This window comes from Silene latifolia, chromosome 11 (assembly GCF_048544455.1).
Source record: "Silene latifolia isolate original U9 population chromosome 11, ASM4854445v1, whole genome shotgun sequence".
Lineage (NCBI taxonomy): Eukaryota > Viridiplantae > Streptophyta > Magnoliopsida > Caryophyllales > Caryophyllaceae > Silene > Silene latifolia.
In genome coordinates this window covers 180,258,933-180,267,686 of record NC_133536.1, presented here as the reverse complement: position 1 = coordinate 180,267,686, position 8,754 = coordinate 180,258,933, and the positions used below count along the sequence as shown (strand labels likewise).

Here is an 8,754-nt window from a genome sequence, read left to right as displayed (position 1 = left end):
AAAACATGGACTAACCTTTTAGTCATATAAGGCATCAATGTGATTACATTTCCATAATCACATCTCTCAAACACATCCTTTAGGTGTGACTTTTAGGGACCAGTTGATCACCGCCATCAATATGATAATAACGTCAAACTTTCCAGCAAGCCAACCGTTATTAGGTAATCGTTAATCAACTCATAAAACACTAAGTATACCCTTGTGAACCTATAAGAGATTTATATATGTTATCACACTAACTGTGGAGGACACAAGCTCCAACAATCTCCCACTTGTCCTCACAAGTGTATGTGCGATAACCGATTCTCATATCCTAAAATTTCTCCCACTCAATGTAAAACAATTTGCAAAATCCGTATTCACAAAGGTCGTATTTTACAAGTGATCAATATCAAGAGTGGTTTCCCCGACTAGAGAGTAACTTAACTGATAAACGAATCATCATTCGAGTATGGCCATGCATTTCAGTTACAACTCCTCGAGTGGCCCTGAGATATAACTAAACCTAATAAAGGTTGGATATTTTCTTCAACTCGAATCCTGCAGATATAAGAACAGTATGAAATAACCCAGAAAAAAATATGCTTAGCCTCCTGTTACGGCAGACCATGAGAAAGAAACCAAAGTCACCCGAAAACTGCCTTAATCTCAAGAGACAGTCGATAATCAAAAGAATCGACTCTAGGAACACAATGGACGTCCAATCCACGACCTGGCACCGAATGTTTTAAACATTTAGGACTCTATTACGCTGTCACAAAAATTGTCCTATGAGGTATCATTATAACTCGTATCTGTGATCGATCAGCCAACTGTTTGACTTATGGCTCGTTGAACCCACCATCAATCAACTTCACAAAATAATAGCCAGAGTTATAAGCTCATGTAGGCGATTACGGACCAAAATAAATATAATGTAATTCAGTTCACTTTGTGGCGTTCAATATTGTCAGTACAATTCACATGAAAAACAAAATATGAAATAAAACGATGAAGTTGTAAATAGTATATGAAAAAGTTAATGTATCGAATCCATAATCAACTACTACAACTCAGGAACACGTTTAATTCCCATGGATATAACGTGTCCTTCATGCTTATCATAGTTCAACGGTTTAGTGAGAGGGTCCGCGATGTTAGCATCCGAAGCTATCTTGTCAATCACTATCTCCTCTTGCTCCACGTAATCATGGATCAGGTGAGCCTTCCGATGTACATGTCTAGACTTGTTATTAGACTTAGGCTCCTTAGCCTGGAAGATGGCACCTCTATTGTCACAATAGATGGTGATCGGGTCATTCGAACTAGGAACTATCGTAAGTCCTTGTAAGAATTGACGCATCCATATAGCTTCCTTTGCTGCTTCCGAAGCGGCATAGTAATCGGATTCAGTGGTAGAATATGCTACAACATTTTGTTTGAAACTCTTCCAGCTGACCGCATGTAATACTCCGTATTTATGTCTTGGGGGGTACTCTATCGAGTAGCCCTTACTCTGTCGAGTAAGGGCAAGTTGCGAAGATAAACAGTTTCTGACCTGTTGGGTACTCGATCGAGTAGCTGGGGCACTCGATCGAGTAGGGGGGTACTCGATCGAGTACCTTGGGTACTCGATCGAGTGTCCGGTTTATCGGGGGTTTTTCTCGGGTTTTGTTAATTACGCGATTAAGGTATTTAAACATATTCGTCTTTATTCTAAATCACTTTTTACAAAACCTAAAACATGTTTAAGAGAGAAAGCAACTAGTCTTCTTCCTAATCGCGTTCTTGACAATTCCCGGAGTTCAGACGGTCAGTTTGTATCGTAGTTCGCGTCGTTGGATTCCTTGCGTCGAGGGTAAGCTTCTAGCATAATTTTTATAATGTTTTGCTAGGTTTGGTCAAACCCTAATTTAGGGTTTGGGGGTTTTATGAGTAGTAAGTAATTGGTAGTCTTTATGTGTTATGTATGATAGGAGGAGAATTCGTAGAGGAGCCGTTTTGATACAGCTGTAGATACCGTCTGCGTGTTGTGCTTTCCAGGTAGGATTTCCTACTTAGTATTAGTCCCATAATGGGATATTGGTGATGTGCTGTAGTTAGTTGTTTAATATGTGATTGTGATTGTGATTGTGATTGTGATTGTGATTGGTTTCTATGGCTCTCGAGATGCGTTCTCGGCTGAGTGGGGTCACTTGCGGGAGTGATCTCACGCCCTAGTTTCGCCCTTCGTGGAACCCGCCACGAAAGGGGATGTGCACATTAATGGACAGGGTTATCGCTCGTACGATGAGCGGGGCTTAGGTGGGAACGGCTGCGGTCCCCCATCGCGGCTGGTCCCGGTGGACGGTCGATATTGAGATGATGGGAGTTGGTGTGTGTGTGTGTGTGTGGCGGATTCAAATTGTCTGTTTGTCTTATTATTGTTATCTATATTGATTGTGTGATTAGTACTGACCCCGGTGTTGTTTTGTAAAACCTGCGGTGATCCATTCGGGGATGGTGAGCAGATATTGAGCAGGTATAGAGATGAGTACGGGGATAGCTGGGATGGCCACGACATGACGATAGAGTCTTCCGCTGTAGTTTAGCTTTTATTTACATTTCAGTTGAGAACAGATAGTTTGGAATAATGTATTGTACTTTCAGTTGGTTTCGAGGATTGTATTGATTCATTTAAACTATTTACAATAAATGTTGTTTCTCTTTTGTCTATTTGATTATCATACCTCGGGCGACCGAGATGGTGATGTCTTCATACCTGAGTGGTCCTGGTAAGGCACTCGGAGTATGGGGGTGTTACAAATGGTATCAGAGAGACGATCCTGAAACCTGTAACCAATGAACTTAATGAACATAGGGAGTCAATTAAAATGAACTCGGGGTAAAAGTCGTAGGAGCTAGTGCAAAGGCTTGGGAGACGTCCTAAAGTCGCAAGGGGTCGCCCTACAACTTTGAACCGGTCACATGGGGGAATGTGTGTGTTGAGTCATGTGTGTGCTTAGTGACTTGCGTAACAATGTGATGGAATGTGTTGATGGTCGTATGTTCGAATTGGAATTGATGAGATAAAAGAAAAGTGATGTTATATATATATATAGACATTGTTGATGAAATGATAGCATGATGGAATGTTTACAACGTGGCAATTAATAGCATAATTGATATGATATAATGTGATTTATAAAGTTAGCATGTTAGTATATGACGTAATATGCGGGTAGCTATTACGTATGGGTGGTACTTGATCGAGTGAGGCTGACTCGATCGGGTAGGTTTTTGACGATTTCGAGTCCAGAATCGCGTTTTGGGGCACTCGATCGAGTAACTAGGGGTACTCGATCGAGTAGGGGGTCACTCGATCGAGTAGCCTAGATACTCGATCGAGTGGGTTAGAGATCAGAAGGTCTGTTTGGTTCTGGAGTTTGGGTACTCGATCGAGTACATGGGGGCACTCGATCGAGTAGCCCGTTACTCGATCGAGTGGGTTTGGATACTCGATCGAGTAGGTCTTTGGGCAGCGTTTTCGTGTTTTGGGGTTTAGTACGTGTGTTTATGTTTACCCTTTCTTGTATAGCTTCAAGATGCCGCCCAAGAGAAATGCTTTGTATGCGAGAGCTGAGCTTATGACTACGGACGACATCGTCAAGATGTTAGAACACCAGGATGCTCTTACTGAGACCCTGAAGAGAGTGAATGAGGACAAGGATAAGAGTAAGGAGAAGGAGGTTGACCATGCTAAAGTCAGCCTCTATATTGCGAGGTTTAATCCGAAGGAGTATAAGGGGGTTGAGGAACCTAATCTTCTAGATAGTTGGCTGAGGGAGATGGAGAACATACTAGATTTAGTTCGTTGTCCTGATGAGATGAGAGTGGATCAGGCTGCATTTTATCTGAGGGAGGCAGCTGGCAAGTGGTGGGACTCAGTGAAAGTGAGTGCCAAGGAAATATATACCAACCAGGGGTTACCTGCTATACCTTGGGAGGAGTTTCGTAGGGCGGTGAGGAAGGAGTTCGTGCCAGAACATGTGAGGAGTAAGTTGAGAGAGGAGTTCGACAAGTTTAAGATGACCGCCTTTGAGATGTCCGTGGCCGAGTACTATAGGCGAGTTCAATGAGAAATCTAGATATCCGAGGATATGGGTTTGAGTGAGGAGAATCGGCTTTGAGGTTTGAGAGAGGGCTAACCACGAAAATTATGGATAAGTTACCCGTGGGAGTCCTTCCTGATGTAAAGGAAGCATATGAGAGGGCCGGGAGAGCCGAGAGGCTAGTGGAGATGGCTCGGGAGAGGTCGGGTGGAGAGAAGAGGAAGTCGGAGAGCGAGGGTGGTGGCCAATCTAATTTCAAGAAAGGCAACCACAATCAATCTAAGGGGTTTTCTTCTGGGTCCGGGTTTAGTACTGGAACTTCCTTTGGGAGAGGCCGTGGGAGTGTGAGCAATAGCTGGGGAGTGACCTGCTTTGGTTGTGGTGGTGTAGGCCACAAGAGACATGAGTGCACAAGTGCACCGGGATCTTTCCGAGAGACTGCGCGTGAGCTTCGCGAGCAAGACCGGCGGGATCATGGCCAAACCGGGAGGTCAGAGCTACCAGAGTGGAGGCAACCGCAACGGCGGTAATTCTTATCAGAAGACACCGGCGAACAACAACAACAACAATCAAGGGTCGGGTGCTAAGCCGATCGCATCAGCCAGTACTGTCCAGGGAGGTGGGCAGAAGACCAGTGGCAAGTTGTTCATGATGGACAAGAAGACAGCTGAGGAAGAGGCGCACGTTATCACCGGTACATTTCTTGTTAATGGTGTTCCTACGTTTGTTTTGTTTGATTCGGGGGCTTCTCAGTCGTTTGTGTCTTCGAGTCATGTAAAACAGTTGGGTTTGAGAGTATATGAGTCTGTTAGGGAACAAGTTTTCATACCTTCGGGAGAGTCTGTTTCGTGTGGGAGGTTGTTTAGAGATGTATCCTTGATAGTTGGGCAAGTCGATTTCCCTGTAGACTTGCTAGAGTTTCCTTTTAATGGTTTTGAGATAATAGTTGGGATGGATTGGTTAGGAAAGTATAAAGCTAAGATAGACTGTCATCAAAAGAAAGTGTCCCTAAGAGGCCCTAAGGGTGTTAGTGTGTCTTACCGTGGGTTTCTAGTCAAACCCAAGGTTAAGTTGATTGCAGCTGTCACCTTGAAGTCGTATCTGAGGAAGAGATGTCCTCTGATTTTGTGCCATGTGAGAGATGACCGGATAGAGAGCCCGGCAGTTGACGAGATACCAGTGGTGGGAGAGTTCGCAGATGTTTTTCCAGAGGAGATTCCGGGGTTGCCACCGAAGAGGGAGATAGATTTCACCGTTGAGTTGAAGCCAGGGACGGGGCCAATCTCTAAGGCACCGTACCGTATGGGTCCTAAGGAGATGGAGGAGATGAAGGAGCTTAGGAAGCAGTTGGATGATTTGATAGAGAAGGGATACATTAGACCAAGTGTATCGCCTTGGGGAGCACCAGTTCTTTTCGTGAAGAAGAAAGATGGGAGTTTGAGGCTATGCATAGATTACAGAGAGTTGAACCGTGTGACGATAAAGAACAAGTATCCTTTGCCAAGGATAGATGACCTGTTTGATCAGTTGAGTGGTGCAACAGTCTTTTCTAAGATTGATTTGAGGTCGGGGTACCATCAGGTGAAGATTAGAGATGTGGACATACCGAAGACAGCTTTCACGTCGAGGTATGGCCATTATGAGTATGTGGTGATGCCGTTTGGATTTTCTAATGCGCCGGCAGTGTTTATGGATCTGATGAATAGGATCTTCGACGGTTCTTGGACGATTCGTGGTGGTGTTTATCGATGATATCTTAGTCTACTCTAAGACTAAGGAAGAGCATGAGGAGCATCTGAGGATCGTGTTGCAGACTTTGAGGGATCATGAGTTGTATGCTAAGTTGTCCAAGTGTGAGTTTTGGTTGGAGAAAGTTGCTTTTCTGGGGCATGTAATCTCTAAAGATGGGGTAGCTGTGGATCCGGCGAAGATAGAGGCAGTGACAAAGTGGGAAGCACCAAAGAATGTTGCTGAAGTGAGAAGTTTCTTGGGTTTAGCTGGATACTACAGACGGTTCGTGAAAGATTTCTCCAAGATAGCCAGACCGATGACAGCGTTGATGAGGAAAGAGAACAGGTTTCGTTGGGATGAGAGTTGTGAGACGGCGTTCCAAACATTAAAGGAGCGTTTGACCACAGCTCCCGTCCTCGCATTACCCGAGGGGAGCGAGAATTTCGAGGTTTATACGGATGCCTCGAAGAATGGGTTGGGTGTGTGTTGATGCGAGAATGGTAAAGTAATTGCCTATGCTTCTAGGCAGTTGAAGCCTTATGAGGAGAACTACCCTACTCATGATCTGGAGTTGGGTGCAGTGGTGTTTGCTCTCAAGATTTGGAGACATTACCTATATGGAGCAATCTTTAAGGTATTTTCTGATCACAAGAGTCTCAAGTACATCTTCACGCAGAAGGAGTTGAACATGAGACAGAGGAGGTGGATGGAGTTGATTGGCGATTACGACATGGAGATAATCTACCATGAAGGGAAGGCCAACGTTGTAGCTGATGCTTTGAGTAGGAAGAGTTTACATTCCTTGTGTACGGCTCTATCTTTGATGAGGCTGAGAGATGAGGTAGCGAGCTTTGGGATACATATGATGCAGAAAGGAGATGCCATGGGTGATATGACGGTACATATGGAGTTTTATGATGACATTCGGGATAAGCAGGCTTTGGATCCTAAGATAGTGGAGTGGAGAGCTGGAGTAGAGAAAGGGACAGTGTCCCGCTTTTCCATTCATACAGATGGTAGCTTGAGGTTTGATGGTAGATGGTGTGTTCCTAACGATCAGGAGTTGAAAAAGACAATCATGACAGAAGCGCATTGCACACCATATTGATTCATCCGGTGGAGACAAGCTTTACAAAGATTTGAAGAAGACGTTTTGGTGGCCTGGGATGAAGAAAGAGACAGCTGAGTTTGTGTCCCGTTGTTTGACATGCCAAAGAGTTAAAGGGGAACAGAGAAGACCCCAAGGTAAGGTTCAGTCTTTGGAGGTGCCTGAGTGGAAATGGGAATCCATTTCCATGGATTTCATTGTGGGTTTGCCGAAGAGTCAACAAGGTAACAATATGATTTGGGTGATAGTAGATCGTCTGACCAAGTCAGCTCACTTTGTTCCAATGAAAGATACATGGACTAAGGCACAATTGGCTATGGCCTATCGAAAGAACGTCTTAAGTTACATGGAGTCCCTAAGGACATAGTGTCCGACAGAGATGCGAGGTTTATATCGAGGTTTTGGAAGGAGTTGCAGGAATCGTTGGGAACGACTTTGAAGATGAGTACTGACATTTCATCCTGCGACAGATGGGCAGACGAGAGAACAATCAAGACCCTTGAGGATATGTTGCGAGCTTGTGTGATGGATTTCGGTGGTAGCTGGGAGCAGAGGTTGGACTTGATAGAGTTTTCTTACAATAACAGCTATCACACTAGTATTGGTATGGCACCGTTTGAGGCTTTGTATGGGAGGAGATGTAGGAGTCCAATCTGTTGGGACGATAGTCTTGAGGCAAATGGTTTTAGGACCGAGATGGTGCATGAGATGGTGGAACAGATTAAGATGATCGGGGAACGGATGAGAGCGGCCCGGGATCGATGAGAAGAGTTATGCGAGATCTACATCGTCGGGACATAGAGTTTCAGGTTGGGGACAAGGTTCTTCTGAAAGTGTCTTCTATGCGCGGAGTTATGAGATTTGGGAAGAAAGGCAAGCTAAGTCAGAAGTTTATAGGGCCTTATGAGATCTTAGAGCGAGTTGGGGAAGTGGCTTATCGTTTGGCTTTACCGGCTGCGTTGGAGAGAGTACATAATGTGTTTCATGTATCGCAGCTGCGGAAGTATGTGAGTGACCCGTCACATGTGTTGGAGGCAGAGAGCTTAGAGCTGGATGAGTCTTTATCATATCTTGAGGTACCTAAGCAGATCCTAGACCGAAAGGTTAGAAAGACCAGGAGTGGTGAGACAGTTTTGCTTAAGATCCTTTGGTCTAACCACGAGACCGAGGAAGCTACATGGGAGGCAGAGGATATCATGAAAGAGCGTTACCCCTTTCTTTTTGATCAGGTATGTGTGGTTACGGGGACGTAACCTTGTTTCTTTTAGGGGGGTAGGAGATGATCGCGAGCAGTTTTTAAGAGTTTTATGCACCTTTTTGTATGTTGCGTCGGTAGGTTGTCGGGATGAGTTGGGTAAGTAGCGTGTTTTATGTTGAGTTTTGTTTGGTTGTTGAGTCGGTAATGTTTTGGAGTACCTTTGTTTTAGTAGTGGTTTGAACTTCGGGGACGAAGTTCCTTTTAAGGAGGGAAGACTGTAATACTCCGTATTTATGTCTTGGGGGGTACTCTATCGAGTAGCCCTTACTCTGTCGAGTAAGGGCAAGTTGCGAAGATAAACAGTTTTTGACCTGTTGGGTACTCGATCGAGTAGCTGGGGCACTCGATCGAGTAGGGGGGTACTCGATCGAGTACCTTGGGTACTCGATCGAGTGTCCGGTTTATCGGGGGTTTTTCTCGGGTTTTGTTAATTACGCGATTAAGGTATTTAAACATATTCGTCTTTATTCTAAATCACTTTTTACAAAACCTAAAACATGTTTAAGAGAGAAAGCAACTAGTCTTCTTCCTAATCGCGTTCTTGACAATTCCCGGAGTTCAGACGGTCAGTTTGTATCGTAGTT

At 44.5% G+C, this 8,754-nt stretch overlaps 1 long non-coding RNA gene across 1 annotated transcript; it reads left to right on the top strand.

The window, feature by feature from the left end:
- The first annotated feature begins 1,741 nt into the window (after positions 1-1,741).
- Positions 1,742-2,695, top strand: LOC141615214 (uncharacterized). The gene is made up of 2 exons (XR_012529720.1): positions 1,742-2,025; positions 2,493-2,695. It is a non-coding gene; the product is annotated as an uncharacterized LOC141615214 (long non-coding RNA).
- The last annotated feature ends 6,059 nt before the right edge of the window (positions 2,696-8,754 follow it).